Genomic DNA, 19,395 nt, shown 5'->3' with positions numbered 1-19,395 from the left:
TTTTCCACCAGCCAGGGTACTTGATTGAAAAAAGCTCTTCAATAGAGCTTTGTTTGCTGGTTTTTTTTGGGCTACTTATTATCATTTTTGGGTAAGGAAGGTTTCTCCTTTTTACTCTGCTACTGTTTGATGATTGTGTGAGGTTCTACAAGCTTTTTCAAGTTTTTTGTCACTGTTGTTCCTATTTTGACTGCTGTTTTTTTAGAAGAAGTTGTTTTGCTTGAGGTGCTGTTGTTTGGGTCCTCCAAGTGTTTGGTTTAAGGTCAAGATGGGTGAAAAAAATGTTGAAACAACCTTTCCTCAACAAACCTTGCCTCCATCTCTATCATATGATACCCCAAATGTTCAACTTCCTATTGTCAAGCTTGACAATCAAACTTACTTGGACTGGTCACGCTCTATAAAGCTGATTCTTTGGAGTCGAGGGAAGTTGGGGTACATATCTAGGAGCATTAAGACTCCTCTGTCTATTGATCCAGAGTATTCTAAATCGGAAACCGAAAACTCCCTTTTGATGACTTGGCTTATTTTTTCGATGAAGCCGAAGATTGGAAGAAGGTTTATGAGCAAGGAGACTGCCAAAGACATCTGGGATAGTGTTGCTCGTATTTTTGATAGGGTGGGAGACTCTACAAAGGTTTATCAACTCCTCCAACAAATTGTTAGCTTGCGACAGGGTGATAAAAGTTTCTCTGAATACTATAATCTTGTTGCGGGACTTTGGGAGTGCATCAGTTGTTTCAGAAGGAGAGGGTCTTGTTCCTTCTTGGTGGTCTTAACCCTGAGTTTGAACCTTTAAGGGTGCAGATCCTTACCCGACCTAGTCTTCCCTCACTGGAGGAGGTGTGTGGTTATCTGCAGAGTGAGGAGACCCATAGGGGTGCTATGGAGACTAATCCCACTGTTGAGCGCTCTGCTCTTGTTTCTTCCATTCCTCAGGACTGTACTCCCTCCACTAAGGGAGCTGGTAAGGGCAAATTCTCCTGTGACTATTGTAGCAAGACTGGGCACAAGAAGGATTTTTGCTGGGATCTTAACGAGAAGCCATCCACTGTTTCATTTGGGGGACAGAAAGGACAGAAGAAGAATGGGCCGAGGGCCCATGTTGGAGTTCATGAGTCTGATCCATCCTCTCTCTCCAAGGAGGACATAGCTGCATTTCACCGGATTATAGCCCACATGGATGGCTCCTCCTCTGCTACTACCACTACTTCTGTTGTTCTACAGGTCTCTACCTCCTTTGGCACTACTCCTTGGGTCATTGACTCAGGTGCCACTGATCATATGACTGGTATGTCTCAGCTTTATGGTTTCTATTCTTTTTTTCTGGGAAAGATAAGGTAAAAATTGCTAATGGTTCTCTTTCTTCCATTTCTGGTAAGGGAGATGTCCAGGTTACTCCATTTATACCTTTGAAGTCTGTCTTTCATGTTCCAAACTTTGCTACTAATCTCCTTTCAGTTAGCCAATTGACTAAATCTTTTTTCCTACCCATTATCTCTTTCAAGATTTGGTGACGAAGATGGTGATTGCCAGTGGACGTGAAGCAGATGGCTTATATGTTTTGGACACCTGTGTCTCCCCTGTTGCGAAAGCTCAATCTTATGTGTGTGGGCAAGATGGCGGACGTACACAGGAGGATATTTTGCTTTTGCATCATCGTTTGGGACACGCTTCCTTTTCTGTTATGAGGAAACTGTTGCCACATTTATTTACCTCTTTTCCTATCAATCATGTTTTTCACTGTGAACCTTGTCTTTTTGCAAAAAGTTATAAGACAATTTATCCATCTACTGGTAATAGATCTATTTCACCTTTTCACATTGTTCACACTGATGTTTGGAGACCTTCCCCCGTTACTTCTTTGTGTGGCTTCCGCTACTTTGTCTCTTTCATTGATGACTTCTCTCGAGTTACTTGGGTTTACCTATTAAAATAAAAGAGTGATGTCTATGCCGCGTCTAAAAATTTTTATGATTTGGTGTACACCCAATTTCAAACTCATATTCAAATTGTTCGTTCTGATAAAGGTGGGGAGTATATGAATGGTGGTTTGGAAACCTTTTTTCTGACCATTGCATTATCCATCAGGTGGCCTGTGTTGATACCCCACAACAAAACAAGGTTGCTGAAAGAAAAAACTGCCACCTTCTGGAAGTGGCTCGGTCTCTTTGGTTTACAATGCATGTTCCAAAAACCTTTTGGTCCAATGCCTTACTCACTGCTGTATTTCTTATTAATCATATGCCCTCCAATGTCTTGAACTTCAAGGTTCCTCTTGATGTCTTACCCTCACTTTCTTCTTCTTTCTCTCTTCCACCAAGGGTGTTTGGTTGCATTTGCTATGTACATATTAGCAAATCTGCCCGCATTAAATTGGATCCTAAGGCCTTGAAGTGCCTCTTTCTTGGGTCTTCCTCTACCTCTAAAGGATACACATGTTATCATCCTCCTACCTGTCAGTGGCTTCTCTCAAAAGATGTCCATTTTTGTGAAACAATACCGTATTTTCAGTCACCTCTTCAGGGGAAGTGTTCATCCCTTGGTGGTGAGGTTGAAGAAGTTCCTGAGTTTGTTCCCTTTCCTTCCTCCTCTCTTGTTCCTATTCCTCCTTTTCAGATTGACATGGGAAAGAAAAGTTTTGTGGATACTGTTGTTGAGGGGGAGCCTCCTAGTGCATAGGTGAACGAAGAACAGGGGGAGCTGCTAGTGTATACAAAGATGACCAGCCAAAATCCTTCTTCATTGCTTCCCATAAAGAAGACCTGCTAAAATCCTCCTTCGTCTCCTCATCCTGAGTCTCCATCTATTAAGACAAGTATACCTTCCTCTACTTCCCCATCCTCAGACTTAGATCTTCCCATTATTCTTCGGCAGGGAACACAGGCATCCTATTGTCAAGCTTGTTACTTATGATTCTATCTCACCTACAGGTGTTGCCTTCACTGTGGCTATCTCCTCCATATCTAATCCTAAAAATGTAGCAGAGGCTATGGCTGATCCAAAATGGAAAGAAGCACTCAATACAGAGATGGTGGCTCTTGAGAATAATCACACTTGGGATCTTGTTAACCTCCCAAAAGGGAGAAATCCTGTTGGATGCAGATGGGTATTCACAGTAAAGTTCAAATTTGATGGTGCTGTGGAGAGGTATAAAGCAAGACTTGTTGCCAAGGGTTATACATAGGTGTATGGCATTGATTATCAAGAGACCTTTGCTCCAGTGGCCAAGCATAATTCCATTCGTGTACTTCTCTTAGTGGCTGCAAATCTTGATGTACCAGCTTGATGTAAAGAATGCATTCTTACATAGGGACTTAGAAGAAGAGGTCTATATGCACTCTCCTCCTGGGTTCAAGCATCCTGATGGCAATGGAAAAGTGTGTCGTCATAGGAAGGCTCTTTATGGACTCAAACAGTCTTCTAAGGCTTGGTTTGAGAGGTTTAGACAAGCTATCTTACAGAATGGATACACTCAAAGTCAAACCGATCACACCTTGTTTATACAAAGGAGGGACAACACTATTACAGCTCTCATTGTATGTGTTGATGAAATTGTGATCACGGGAAACAATGAGGTTGAAATCTCAAAGCTTAAACTTTACTTGGCTCGACAGTTTGAGATCAAAGATCTCGGTCCATTTAAGTATTTTCTGGGGGATTGAAGTTTCAAGATCCAAGCAAGGGATCAATGTTTGCCAAAGGAAGCTTATCCTTTATCTGCTTACAGAGATTAGTAGGTAAGCTAATCTATCTTTCCCTTACCCGACCTGACATAGCCTATGCAGTTGGAGTGGTAAGTCAGTTTATGCATGCACCCAAGATGGAACATCTTGATGCAGTTTACAGGATCCTCAGACTCATGCCCTGGAAAAGGTCTTCTCTTCTCTAGAAATGGTCACTTGAGGATTGAAGCCTATACTGATGCTGATTGGGCTGGATCTATTTCTGATAAAAGATCCACCTCTGGATATTGTATCTTTGCTGGTGGACATTTGGTCACCTGGAGAAGTAAGAAGCAACCTGTGGTGACTAGATCGAGTGTAGAGGTAGAGTTTAGAACCATGGCTCACGGAGTGTGTAAAATCTCGTGGTTGAAGAAACTTGTTCAAGATTTGGGATTTGAGACTGTTAAACCTATGAGCTTATATTGTGATAACAAGGCAGCCATAAGCATTGCCCACAACCCAATTCAACATGACAGGACAAAGTATGTTGAGGTTGATAGACATTTTATCAAGGAGAAGATAGAATCAAAGACCATTTGCACTCCTTTTGTGAAGACAAAAGAACAAGTGGCCGACATCCTCACCAAAGGACTTAGCTCTTATCACTTTGGTTACTTATTGGACAAGCTGGTCATGTATGACATATACCACCCAGCTTGAGGGGGAGTGTTAAGAATAGTAGTCGGGGGTATATTTGTATACAAGCACACCTTTTATATGTTCTTTATGTCATTTGTATAAGGCCAAGGGCCTCTGTATAATTATCTATTTTTTTCAATATAAATTAGTTTGTCTCTAGTTTGAGATAAAAAACTCAACAACCCAAAATCGTATTTGCTCTCTTGGAGCTTTTCTCTCTTCTTCTTCTACTCTAAAACTCAACAAACACGACCAGGCAACGTTCTTTTTCCCTTTTATTGTTTTTGGGCAAGAGTTTCTCCCGTCTCGTGTTGGGGAAATCTCACACTTTCGTCAATAAGGCTCTGTATGGTAACGTTCTTTTTTAGTGTTTTTGGTGTTTTTTCGCTTTTTTGGAACAGAAACATGCTAAAATCTGAATGGTTTGTCTAGTTCGATTTTATGTTTTTTGTAAACAAACCGGGCACTTGGCACACTTTTAGCACGCATTTGCAAAACACCAAATTGGTGTTTCTCACCTGAGAGACACATTTACAATTTTTCAGAGAAACATGAGATTAACTTAAGATAAGGAGGGCAAAAGTGGAAATTATCATCTAAACATAACAATAGGGGGTTTTGCCCTAAAACCTCACAATCATCCCTCACAAGACCTCTGCAAATCTTTGGAGAAGGGCTGTGGTGCGAAGAGAACGAAAATCTGCAACTCTCATGAGCTTACTGTTCTTAGGTTCTTCCGTCTTCCACTGTTCTGGAATAGAAAGAGCTATCCATTTTAAACAATACATGTCTTTCACATTCATCTATAGCAATCTTCCTTATTTTTCAATCTCCTTGTCTCGTTCTTACTTTCTGAAACCTTAGGTCCCCAACCATCGGTGCAAACAAGAGCACTTCCTGGCCATCCGACGAAGACAGCACTGTCCAGTGATTCGGGCAATCCCTGCTCTCTCTCTCTCATCTGCAAGCGTTCCTCTAACCCTCCCTTGTTCAAAACTTCAGAATCACTAAGCCGTGGTGACTGAAGGAGAGGATTCAGGCTTCTATACAGTGATTTGGGATCTTAATGGATACTGCTAGGTTTTGGCAACTCTTGAGTTTATGTGTGAAAGTTTTTACTATGAAAGGAAAGCGTGGGATTACTTGCAAGTTATGAATTAGGGTGTAAGGTAGAGTAGGAACCGGGAAATTATTGTAGAGATTTGAATACAGCCAAGCGACTGAAAAAGGTGCTATAATTAGTTAAAACTTTGGAGTTGGCTAGCCTTATCAGAGTTCAATTGAGTTTCTGGTTGCACAGATTCTAATCTCCTAGCTTGTAATTAAGAGAGTTTAGGATTTAGGCTATCTGTTAACTAGAGATAAAAGGGTTTTAGGGTCAAGTTTTGTGATGATGGACTATTGGTTGGTTGAGGATTTTGAAACCTTGAATGGATGAACAGAATAGATTATTGGTTACAAATTTTGCAGAAAATTGTTTGAAAATGATAACAGGGAGAAGTCATATGCTTAGGAAATACTGAACCTTGCCCCTTCTTGCTTCACCTGCAACCCTCCCCCCCTCCAAATTTTTGTGTTGTTTAAACTTGAATGGAAAGATGCAATGACAGACCCACTTGTATAAGTTTTGGCATTTTACACAATAGTCCATTGTTAATCAGTAATCAGTAACCGTTAATCAGTTTGATGTAACCTATTTGATAGTTCCAACTTCCAACGATACATCAAAATTTAACAAATTTCGGTAGATGTTAGAAACCAATTGAGCTGATTTACACGAGGAAAACCTTCTTCGATGAATGCGAGTCCATCTCTGTTTTTGTAAATCTGCTACAGAGATGAGTTCTTTGCCCATCAAGTTAGATTGTTGCAAGAATTGAAACACCAAGAACTGAACGTCTTCTCTACCAGCTCTATTTTTTATTTTTTTTTAGACTAAAAAAACCATAGGTATCAAAGTCATGGTGTAGGTAGCAATTACGTAATTTTTTGTAAACAACAGAAACGATTTTGTTAAGCGTGATCCATACAAATTTCTGTTTCTTCTAAACTTCAGAAATGCTTTTTTTTTTTTCAAGGTTACCATACATCATTTCAAGACCCAGAATCGCTCAAAAAACACAAACACAAAAAAGCGCGTCGGACCCAAAAACACAAACAAAAAAATGGAAGCGTTATCATTTAGAGTGTGTTTTCAACATTTATAACAATGCCTTTTAGTCTACAACGACAGGCTCATTTATCACCTTTGAATTTATCACTATGTATAGAATCTGGCCATTGGTCACTAGATTTATTCATAGATACTGCAGACAAGCTCTCACAAATCGGACTGCATCTTCTTAACAATAAATAGCTAGTCAACCTCACTAAATGGGTATATAATGGGACCAATACTCAGGTGATTGGCAGAGAACTGGACCTAAACTTTGAAAAAACACCTTACAGACATGGTCCAAGGAATTAGTTATTTACCTGATTACTGACTAGGTAACAAGATTTGGACAGTTACTATACTAATCAAGAAGGTCTGGTTAATTTAATTAATCAGATGACAGAGTAAACATTAGAAACCTCTTACCCATGACTGAACACAGTTGCTTACGACTTAGTATGGCTCTGATAACTATGACCTGTTGTACTCTGTAAAGTAGATTAGGATAAAAAAAAGTGAAGAGATTTATTGGTTGCCACACAAGTGGCCTTCCCCTATTTTATATTAGAACCAGTGAGTGTTGAAAATATCAAACAAGGGGTAAAGAGAAGGTGTCAAGTTCTAAATACACCATAGATGTTTCATTTTGACAGTCCCCATCATCAAAATGACTCTTTCCGTAAATAAATATTATTAAGTAGTTACCAGTACATTAATCATTTAAGTCATTCCCTGCTCAACTACTATTCGGGGCCCAATTACTCTTGACCATAGTTGTCACGGCGTCACGGCGATCCAAGTCGGTGGAGGGGTGTCACGTCGATATATCGACATGTCGCCCGCCATGGCGTTGCCATGGCGAGCATGTCGACCATGTTTTATTTTTTATTTTCTTTATTTTTAATGTGTTAATAGATGTATACTCAAGCCATGTTTTATTTTTTTCTCTATTCTTTCTCAAGTTTTAAGAAGAAAATTCAGAAATCGAAGAAGAAATCAAAGAGGGAAAGAGGAAATCGAAAGAAATCGAAGAGGGAAAGAAGACAGGAAGAAGAAATCGAAGAGGGAAAGAAGACAGGAAGAAGAAATCGAAAGAAATTGAAGAGGGAAAGAAGAAATCGAAAAGGGAAGAAGAAATCGAAGACAGGAAGAAGAAATCGAAGAGGGAAAGAGAGTCAGGAGGAAGAAATCAAAGAGGGTCGTCATGCAGCCCTCTCCAGCGCCAGGACGCCATAGCGTCGCCATAGCGACGCCATGACAACTATGCTCTTGACTGTTCTCATGATTGCAGTAGTTACTTTAACAGGCTTTCAGACCCAGCTTTATAGGAAGAAAGTATGAAACTCATATGCACAATGTTCAATAGATACCACAGATGGATTGTTAAACCTGCCTACAAGAAGAAGAAGAAGCACCCAGACTTATCCCACCTAAATGGGGTTGGCTACATGGAACCTTGCCCTCCAATCTCAACTCTACTCGAGATCATATTTGATACAAGCATAAGCCATGCAAGTCTTTCCTCACTCGTTCTCCTAGGATCATGTAGCTAACCCCATTGTTAAACCTGACTAATGTTGAGAAAACCATTCTCTGTTGGAATACAGTTCTCTTGTATGAATTTGCCAAGAAAGAAACAGAATCTAATTGTTAGGATTAGAAGTTAAACAATCAGGTTGCTTTGCCATTGTCAAATGGATGAAGACCATCTATATAGTGATTTTTGCCTACAGGTTTCTCTGTTGGGCGTATGATCATTGGTCCATTTTATGCTCACCATAACATTCACTGTTCTGTCAGAAATTATCTTTTTTTCCCCATCTTACGCTTATCAGATAATTCACCATATTAACTATCTCAATTACATAGCAATGCACCAATGGGAGTTGGGGAAGGAATTAGGTCCTACACTTCCTAATGAATTGTCATTCTCAGCAATTTTCGGTCAAGAATATAGGGTAGCAGTAAGGTAGAATACCAACCCAAACACCTACATAGAAAAAACATTAACTTGCAGATATTATCTCATTATAGGAAAGGATTTTTAAGTTAGCCACACAAATAAATAACGGAAATGGTTCCAGAAAGCTCAACAATTAGCTGGGAGCCGACAATCAGCTCCCTGAAGTTCAACAGTTCCCCCATCTAATTATGTACAGAAACACGATTGACACCACCAAAAGTGTATCTGGAGGCCTGGACCTGCGCCCATACAGAACCCATATATAATCAACAACAGAGTGACGGGAAGATGTAACACAAAGGGGGGGGAAATCAAGAAGAAGAATGTTTGAGGAAAATGTTAAAAGGACAAGAGAATAAGTGGCCACAGCCAGGATCCACTCATCACAATGAGACATCACCCACAATACAGAGGTGCAAGTTCTACCACAGCCATTTAATGCTTTTATCGCTAGAACTTCCCATTGATAATCCAGACATTGTATTGAAAAATGTTCTTGATGCATATTACTTTCAAGATTGTTAGCAAACCACACAATACATTCAATTGTGCACAGAAGAGGAACCCTAATCATTGAAAGTAACACGCATGAATGAAAGATTCAAATGGCATTAGGATTATTCACCCAGGATGAGGGAATTTCTTCACCAATGATGATGTGACGCAATGATTGGACTCAGGGTTCATCATTAAACCCACCCCCTATTATTCATGGTCCGAAATACCCATCTTCAGTCCAATCAGAGGATCATATGGGGTAGATGAAGAGATTCATTCTCTCTTCACCATGGATGGAGAGAAGAAACTGGGTCCATGGCATTACGTATCAGGGCAGGAAAATGCATTCTTATTAGTTACAAACTCAGCTTCAGAAAGATTAATGCTCCATAACTGATCATATTACAAACTCAAAAACATTGATGCTATCTACAAATCAAAGTGAAAAAAGAAACACCAATGCACTAGTCATGCACGAATTTAAGAGTTTTCTGTCACATTCCATTATTATTATTTTTTTTGGTCCCGGGATGGAGTGGCGGAGGGGGATACAAAAGAACCCTCATTCCATACGCCCCTCTAAAGCCCCCGTCTGAAGTTGTGATCAAAGTAACCTTACCAGCTGAATTAGCGGACACTTTTGACATCAACGAGTTATGCGGTGCCAAATACCCTTTCTGTTAGACATCTCTTTTAACAGTAAGAATAAATGTCCTACCCATAGTTATCAAGGTGGGAAGGCAACATGGCGTGTTGGAGTGTGTCTAAAATCAAGGCGAAACCACCTAGGTAGGCTAGGCGTCCAAGGCGACCAAGGAGCTTGGACGCCATGGCGTCGCCAAGCCTTGATAACTATGACTCCTAACCCAACCCAACTAATATGCAACACATGCTAGTACATTAGAGGAGGAGGAGAGAGAGAGAGAGAGAGACCAGAACCCATCATACGTAGATAAGACAAAGCTACTCACTACCAATTATTATAAGTTCAGAAACAATACACTTAATGACATAATAAGGCCAAAACATCAAAACACATCCACTCATGTTCTCATACAGAGAGAGTTTTCAAATACATGTTCTCATGCCGAGATGGTCAATTCAAAGGGTCGGATACAAATTGTCTCCACTCCCATTCCCATGCAATGGCTTACATCCAGGACTTTCAACCTCGCAATTTTATGGACGAAGAAAAAGACCATATAAAAGTGATCTTAGAAAACGAGTGTACTATTTTTTTCCCCTTATTATTGGATGGTTCGTAGTGGGAACTCTGAAGCTTGCTCTGTCACTAAAGATTTAACATATCTGTTGTGCTTTTCGGGTCCTCTTTGTTCTCTTTGTTAGAGTTACTAGAATTATGTTCTAGGGGTACTTTAGGAACTGGACTTTATCTAGTTCCCTTATATTGTAATTTCTCCTTTTTTACCTTTTTACCTTTTACCTCCCTAGAGGGGTTGGATGTAATATGTCTAGGGTTATTAGTTGAGTAATATAGGTGTGGAGAGAATCATCTCACACAAAAACAATTACAACCGAACTCTTCTCTGTTGTCTTCTTGTTCTTCTCCTTCTTCCCTCTTTCTCCTTCAACTTCCTCTCTTCCTATCACTTGCATCTACAACATAAAACTCAACTTGGTATCAGAGCATACAGGTCTGAGAGTCGTATTTCCCTTCCAGCTCTGTTTTTTCTTTCTCTTTGGAATCCATTATGCCCTAGGATTCCAAAGAAGAGACCTCAATGTGAAACAACTGTTTAGGTGTTGAAGGAGTATGGAATAGGTTCTTTATAACCTATTTAGATTTTTGAAGCCAGCCTTTGAACTCTATTACAGTTCTCTTGAAGATATGAAGTTGTCTTGAAGACTTGAAGCTGCTCCTAGCTTTTCTGCCAGTCAACAGTTGCAGGTCCAATTTCTCTCCCCTTCGGCATGTGTTTGGACTTATGGTTGGACCCTTAGAATCGCCCAAGGGTGTTGGTTATGCCCTTGCTGTTCCTTTTTAGCTGCTTGAAGAAGTTTCTTGAGTTTGGCTCAGTTTCGTGAAACCTAACAGAGTACAGCCGATTCCTGTTTCTCTTTTTCTCCTATATTTGGGCTGCAATATATGGCTCTCTTGATTAAAACCATCTATGGACAGTCTTGGCAGTATGTTTTGAGTTTGCTTGAGTTAGTATTGTTTCTTGGAAAGAGCTAAGGTGGATTTTACCTTAGTCTATGCCGTTTTTTCTTCCCTGCTGGATATTTTCTTTGTGTGGGACTGCATATTTGGGTTGAGTGTGTACTCCCCATCTTATTTGGATACCTAAGTGTATGGTCAAGTGCCATTTTCCTTACATTATGGTTGATTCTGATGTCTCCAGGCTTGGTTTGGCTGATTCACAACTCACTCTAGCAGCTCCTCAATTGGTTTATGAGAACACCCATCTACAAATTTCCTTTGTGAAGCTTGATGGCACTAATTACTTGGACTGGTCACACTCTGTGAAGCTTTCCCTTAGGAGCAAAGGGAAATTTGAGTACATTACAGGTGCTATTAAAGCACTAGAGCCTGGTTCACCTACCTATGAAAAATGGGAGACCGAAAAATTCTACAGTTATGACATGGTTAATCTTCTCTATGACGCCAGAGATTGGGAGAAGGTTTATAAGGAAAGAAACTGCCAAGGCAAGCTGGGATAGTGTCTCCCAAACCTTTGATAGAGTGGGTGACTTTGCCAAGGTCTACCAGTTTCACTAAAAAATTAACTCAATGAAGCAGGGTGACAGGACTATTTCTGAGTATTACAATGCTTTCTTTAGTCTTTTGGAGGAGTATGACCACTACAAGAATCTTCCATTGACCAACCCAGAAAATGAAGCAAAGGTGTATCAGACTCTTCAAAAGGAGCGTGTCTTCACTTTACTTGGTGGTCTGAACCCTAACTATGAGCCAATTAGGCTCCAGATTTTAGGCCGGTCCCCTTTTCCATCTCTTAGTGAGGTCTGTTGTCACTTACAGAGTGAGGAGACTCAGCATGTTGCAATGGAACCAATACCAACATTATCTCTTGAGAGGTCAACTCTCAATTCTAGTTCTTTCCAAGACACCCGTGGAGGTGGTAGAGGCCAAGGGCCTAACCGTGAGGCAGATAGAACAGTGGAGACAGTTGGTGCCAGTGGAGTTGGTAGAGACAGGTTTAAATGTGATCATTGTGGGAGGACTGGACACACCAAGGATAGGTGTTGGTCTCTCCATGGTTGTCCTCCTGGCGTACGAGGTCGTGGTGGCCGTAGAGAGGGAGCTAGAGCACACTCTGTGATGACTGAGACAGATGCTATACAGGATGACTCTACTTTGGCCAATGAAGTGTTTCGCAGGGTAATGTCACAGCTGAGCACATTTCCTGCACCTACAATGGCCAGTTCTTCACCCTCAGCCTTGCAGGTCTCCACCTCAGCTTCCACTACAATATCTAGGGTCATTGACTCTGGTGCCACTGACCACATGACTGGTACGTCCCACTATTATGATTCCTATACCATTTTCTCTGGTAAGGATAAGGTTAGGGTAGCTGACGGCTCCCTTTCCTCCATATCTGGTAAGAGTAGTATCCCTGTTACATTATCTATTTCCCTTACTTTTGTTCTTCATGTCCCTAACCTTACACTTAATCTTTTATCTGTGACTCATTTGACTAAATCTCTGAACTGTTGTGTCACATTTTTCCTTCTCACTGTCTTTTTCAGGATTTGGTGACAAAGAGGATTATTGGTAGTGGACATGAGGAGCAAGGCCTATACTTTTTTTACCCTCTTTTGCCCATAGCTCAGTCCTATGTGTATGGACGTAATGATAGTAGTTTTGTGGAGTCTGTTATGTTATGGCATCGTCGTCTTGGCCATCCATCTTTTGTTGTAATGAGGAAACACTTCCCTCACTTATTTTCTTCTATTGCTTTTCTTCTATTGCTTCTTCTCATGTTTTTCGATGTGAACCATGTATGTTTGTCAAACATTATCTTTCTTCTTATCCATATCATGGTAATAGAGCTGCTGCTCCTTTCCATATTGTGCATACTGATGTTTGGGGACCTTCCCCTACTACCTCTCTATTTGGCTATTGTTACTTTGTGTCATTTGTTGATGATTATTTTCGTGCTACTTGGACTGTCCTTATGAAACATAAAAGTAATGTTTTTGACGCATTTCAGAATTTTTATCAGATGGTTCTTACCCAGTTTGATACTCGTATCAAAATTGTTGGGTCTGATAAAGGAGGAGAATACATGTTTGGTGGCCTCCAAGCCTTCTTTACTAATAATGGCATTATCCATCAGCTCGCGTGTGTTAATAGCCCCCAACAAAATGGGGCTGCTGAGAGGAAAAATCACCATTTATTGGAGGTCACCCGTAGACTCCTGTTTGGCATGCATGTTCTCAAGACCTTCTGGTCTGCAGCTCTTCTCACTACTTCCTTTCTCATTAATCGCATGCCTACCAAACTTTTGGATTTCAAATCTCCCTTAAAAATCTTATCTCCATAGGTTTCTACTTTCTCTCTTCCTCCTAAAGTCTTTGGTTGTGTTTGTTATGTGCATGTTAACAAATCACATCGTACTAAACTTGATCCCAAAGCTCTCAAGTGTCTCTTTCTTGGGTACTCTTTTACTCCCAAAGGTTACAAGTGCTATCACCCATCTTCTCGCAAGTGTCTCACCTCCAAAGATGTCACTTTCCTTTAGTCTATCCCTTTCTTTGCACCATCTTAGCATCCTCTTCAGGGGGGAAATTATGGAAGTAAATAGGTTGTTGATTTCCTTCATTATCCTCTACCTATCTCTCCCTTTATGCTTGACATTGGAAAGCACAAGACTGTGGATGTGGATGTGAATACAGATTTGGTTGTTGACAGTGATCCTGGTGAGGAGAAGGATTACCACATTAAATACAAGAGAGGTGAAGGCTTGCATAATGAAAAAAAAGAAAACCTACCAAGTGTCCTCTTTGGATCCAGATCCGCATCTTGAGATTCATTCTCCATCAGGTGACATCCCTTTTACTCCATCTGATTTAGACCATCCTATTGCTGTTAGAAAAGGGAAAAGAGCTTGTACTAATCCTATATCCTAGTTTGTCTCCTATGATGCACTTTCTCCTACAGGTCTTGCCTTTATTACTGCTCTCTCTATTGCTTCTATTCCTAAGAATGTTATTGACCCTACGTCTGACCCAATGTGGAGACAAGCTATGTCTGAGGAGATGATGGCACTTGAGAAGAATGGTACTTGGCAATTGGTGGATCTTCCCAGGGGACGTATCCCAATTGGATGCAGATGGGTCTACACAATCAAGTATAATCTGATGGTACTGTTGAGAGATACAAAGCAAGGCTGGTGGCCAAGGGGTACAGTCAAGTCTATAGAATTGACTATCAGGAGACATTTGCTCCTGTGGCTAAGCACAACTCTATAAGAGTTCTTTTATCCGTGGCTGCCAATAAGGATTGGCTATTATATCAGTTGGATGTGAAGAATGCCTTTCTTCATGGCGACTTGGAAGAGGAAGTGTACATGCACACCCCACCAGGCTTCAAATTGCCTTCAGCTAAAGGGAAAGTATGCCTCCTTAAGAAGGCACTGTGGCCTCAAACAGTCACCAAAGGCATGGTTTGAGCACTTCCGGCAGGCTATTCTGAAGAATGGATATTCCCAGAGCCAAGCTGACCACACTTTCTTTACCAAGTGGGGCAACAGTACTATCACAGCCCTCATTGTCTATGTTGATGATATTGTGGTCACTGAAGATGATACAACTGAGATAGATAAACTGAAAAACTACTTAGCTCAACAGTTTGAGATCAAAGATCTGGGTCCCTTGAGATACTTCTTAGGGATTGAAGTATCAAGGACAAGAGAGGAATCAACATATGTCAACGGAAGTCTGTTCTTGATTTGTTGACAGAGACAGAGATGTTAGGATGCAAACCAGTAAATTCTCCTATTGAGCAGAATCACAAACTAGGAGAAGATTGTGGTCCTTCTCTTGTTGATGCGGGACAGTACCAGAGACTAGTGGGGAAGCTTATCTACCTCTTTATGACTCGTCCAAATATCTCTTATGTAGTGGGAGTGGTAAGCCAATTTATGCATGCCCCCAAGAGTGGTCACTTGGATGTTGTGTATCGCATCCTCAGATATTTTAAGTCTTCTCTCGGGAAAGGACTGTTGTATGCCAGGTACAATCACTTGAGAGTGGAAGGCTTCACTGATGCTGACTGGGATGGATCCATCACAAACAGGAGATCTACCTCTGGTTATTGTACATTTGTGGGAGGAAATTTAGTCACATGGAGGTGCAAAAAGCAACCTGTTGTGGCCCAATCTAGTGCAAAGGCAGAATTTAGAGCTATGGCTCATGGAGTGTGTGAACTCATTTGGTTGAAACGATTGATTCAAGAATTGGGGTTTGGTACTGAAGGTCCTATGAAGCTCTACTGTGATAACAAGGCAGCGATTCGTATTGCTCACAATCTAGTGCAACATGACAGGACAAAACACATTGAAGTGGACCAACACTTCATCAAGGAGAAGATAGACTCTGGCTGTATTTGCACTCCTTTTGTGAGGACTGGTGATTAACTGACAGACATTTTCACCAAGGCACTTACCTCTCTTCAGTTTGGTACTCTCCTATGCAAGCTGGGAATGCATGACAATTATTCTCCAGCTTGAGGGGGAGTGTTAGAATTACTAGAATTTATGTTCTAGGGGTACTTGAGGAACTAGACTCTATCTAGTTCCCTTATATTGTAATTTCTCCTTTTTTACCCTTTTATCTTTTACCTCCCTAAAGGGGTAGGATGTAATATGTTTAGGGCTGTTAGTTGAGTAATATAGGTGTGGAGAGAATCATCTCACACAAAAACAATTACAACCAAACTCTTCTCTCGTCTTCTTGTTCTTCTCCTTCTTCCCTCTTTCTCCTTCAACTTCCTCTCTTCCTATCACTTACATCTACAACATAAAACTCAACTCTCTTTGCCTTTGACGGTTGTGGAACCTGTTTTCAAGCAGGCCCCTCCAGTGAGCTTGAGATATCATATAGACCCGGAGAGCGGTGAGTTGCAGGTCACTACAAAAGCCGGAAAGTTCTTGCTGGTTTGCTGGTTCGATAGTACGTGCAGTTCAGAAACTTGCCAGCCTTATACTACGGTACTTGATTTTCTGTCCCCAACCGCACCTCTACCCAAATCCCTACTCTCTCTCTCTCTCTACCTCCCAACCCCACCCCGACTTCTGCGCTAAATAGTTATCACCCAACCCCAACCCCTAATCTCTCTCTATGCCCCAACCCCATCCCCATGTTCCCCGGTGAGTCCCTCCTGCAATTTTCTGTCCCCCTTTTTCGAATCCCAGTCCCTCTCCACCTAGCACTTACTTCCACCACAGGTGTTAAAAAAAAAACGACGGTCGGATCCCTCTCAGGGTCGGTATAGGCAACTCCACCTCCAACCTTTCCCTCAATCCCTTCTCAACCCCATCTCTACGAATTTTCTCCCCTTCCCTGATCACTCTCTCGCCAGCCCCAACCCCTAAATTTTCACTACACTCCCCCCCTCACCCGACATTCTCTCTACTGTCTCTCTCCTACCCGCCTCATTTGCTCGACCCATCCTGGAATCTCTCTTCTCCCTCAACTCAACCACCTCGTCCTCATCCCCATTCTGACTCTTGTTCCACACCCTCTCCCCCACCTCAGTAGGTGTTTTATTTTTAGAGAAAAAAAACAAAACAGAATCGTTTGCTTTAGGGATTGGACCGAAACTTTCTCCCACTCAATCCCCTCTCTCCTATCCTCTGTCCCCACAGCCTCTTTACCATTCGGACATTAGAGATAGAAAACAGAAATCTGTGGCTTTGCGATTGCCTGAGCTCTAGTGACCGAGGTATACACGTGGCAAGACTTCCCTCCGGCACAGGTCGGCCGAATTTGCCGGGTACCCTTGTCCTTGCAGTGGTAAGATTTTTCTGACTCATTTTTGTTTTGGGAACCCTGAGTAACCCTCTTCCTTATTTGTTCATCTTGCTAGATCTATTCTTTATTTGATCATCTTGCTAGACTTGGTTTACATCTCTGTCTGCTGCTGTTAGTTAGAACTGTTTACTTTCTTTGATTGTTATTCGTAGGTCACATTTTCTATTTCTTGTGCCTGTTTACTTGTTGGCATTCTCCCCCCTGTAGTTTTCTGTCTGTGTCTTGGTTCTTCATTACATGTTTGTTTTGTGCCTCTTCTGCCTGCTACTGGTTTGCATGAAGTTTGTTTGTGATTTTGTAATTTGTTCATCATACTAAACCTACAGTTCCTTTGTGGTTGATTTGACTTACATCTTTGTTGGATGCTATTTAGTTAGAACTGTTTATTTTCCTTGTTATTACTGTCTTCAGGTTCACATATAATCTGTGGCTTGGTTCTGTTTTGCCGTTCTGTTTCAATCTTATGATCGGCGAGTCACCTAATGCATTTTTTTTTTTGTCATAATGTACTGCATGCTCCTCATATTGACACTAATCTGAACTACATGTTTACTTTATCATCATTATTTGTTTAGTTTTAAGCACCTCTTTACCATCTCTGGGCATTGCTTTCCTTGTTTATGCACCTTATTTTACCTATTGAGAGTGTCTTTTAATGCATTAGATGTGTCCTCTCCTTTCGACCCTTTTGTTTATATATATATATATATTAGTGCACGTCAGGTTGGCAACCGGCAATTTAATATATTCTGCCAATCACCTTTTGCATGGATCATTTGTGTTATGATCTCTTTTCTCTTGATCTCATATCTTTCCATCCTCATTTTACTAGGGTGTCCCCCCGTAAGCACACGGCTGCCGACCCCCAAACGTGATGATAAGTAGACAAGGGCAAGTGAGAGGAAATATTTTAGCCCCGAAGTGTAGGATTAGATTAGCTTCCTGAAACATTGGATCCTTACGGTAAGAGCCTGGAGTTGGTAGATGTTATGAGGAGATGACGGATAAATATCGCATGTATCCAAGAGACAAGATGGAAGGGTAACAAAGCTAAGGTGTTGGATGACTTCAAACTTTGGTATTCAGGAGATCATAGTAATATAAGCAGAGCGGGCATAATTGACTAATTGTGGACATAGATTTAAAGACTGATGTAGTAGAGGTCAAAAGACTAGGAAAAAGGTTTATATCCATCAAATTGGTATTGGAGAAAGAGGTTGTCAATATAGTTTGCGCTTATGCAACCCAAGTAGGATTGGATGAAAGTAGTAAGAGGTAATTTTGGAAACTCATGGATGATTTAATGCACGGTTTTGGCCAATGATGAATCGATTAATTTTTTAGGTGACCTAAACAGACATGTTAGGAGTGATCGTAGAGGATATGAAAGTGTCCATGGTGGTTACGGAGTTGGGGAGAGGAATGAGGAAGGGACCTCCATCCTAGACTTTGCTATCGTTTATGATCTTTCCATTGTGACACTTTCTTTGAAAAAAGAGAGCACTTAGTTAAATATAAAAGTAGGAATAATACCAGCCAAATAAACTTCTTCCTAACGAGAAGGGCAGATAGAATGGTGTATAAGGACTATAAGGTTATCGCTGGGGAGAGCCTAACCACCCAAAAGTGTGGGGATATGTGAGAGGAGGGAACCTATGTACCCTAAGATAAGGTGGTAGAGATTAAAGGGGGAGCTGGTCCCTAAGGACATTTACTGATAATATGGTCAAACAAGGAAAGTGGGGTATTGGGGGAGACACGAATGAGATGTGGAACGAGATGATGAGTCGCACTAAGAGGGTTACCAAAGATGTGCTAGGGGAAGCGAAGGGAAATCATCAGGCCCCTAGAGAGACTCGGTGATGGAACGATGAAGTTCAAGCAGCCATTAAGACCAAGAAGATTGTTTTAAAACATGGCAAAGGACTAAAGAAACAAAGGACAAAAGGAGGTATAATGATGCCAGAAACGAAACTAGGAAGATTGTGAGGATGGCTGGGGCGAAGAAATATGAGGATCTCTATATCAACCTAAACACAAAAGAAGGGGGAAAGCTATATATAGGATAGCTACGATGAGAAAAAAGATCAAAAATTTCGATCAGGTAAGGGGTATCAAAGGTGACGATGGAAGAGTGTTGGTAAGAGATGAGTACATTGTAAAGAGATGGGATGAGTATATTTATGACCTACTACATGAAGATAGGTAGAGAAGAAATAACCCGGATGATTACATTATTCAACAAGACACCACACGTCATAGATATGTACGAAAGGTTAGTGTAGCGGAAGTTAAAGAAGCCTTAAGAAAGATGAAAACAAGCAAGACACCAGGCCCAAATGAGAATGCAATAGAAGTCTGAAAAACCCTTGGACGTTGTGAGGTATAATGGTTAA

The 19,395-nt window shown here is 41.0% G+C and overlaps 1 protein-coding gene across 1 annotated transcript in view; it reads right to left on the bottom strand.

The window, feature by feature from the left end:
* Nucleotides 1-8,528: 8,528 nt before the first annotated feature.
* Nucleotides 8,529-19,395, bottom strand: part of LOC122662969 — a 29,671-nt gene continuing 18,804 nt past the window's right edge. Inside the window, exon 9 of the mRNA XM_043858677.1 lies at nucleotides 8,529-8,724. The gene's annotated coding sequence lies outside the window, so the exon portion shown is untranslated. The remainder of the gene's footprint in view (nucleotides 8,725-19,395) is intronic.

The sequence above is a fragment of the Telopea speciosissima genome, chromosome 5 (assembly GCF_018873765.1).
Source record: "Telopea speciosissima isolate NSW1024214 ecotype Mountain lineage chromosome 5, Tspe_v1, whole genome shotgun sequence".
Taxonomy (NCBI): Eukaryota; Viridiplantae; Streptophyta; class Magnoliopsida; order Proteales; family Proteaceae; genus Telopea; species Telopea speciosissima.
The sequence above is the reverse complement of the archived record's forward strand: the minus strand, read 5'-3'. Positions and strand labels throughout refer to the sequence as shown.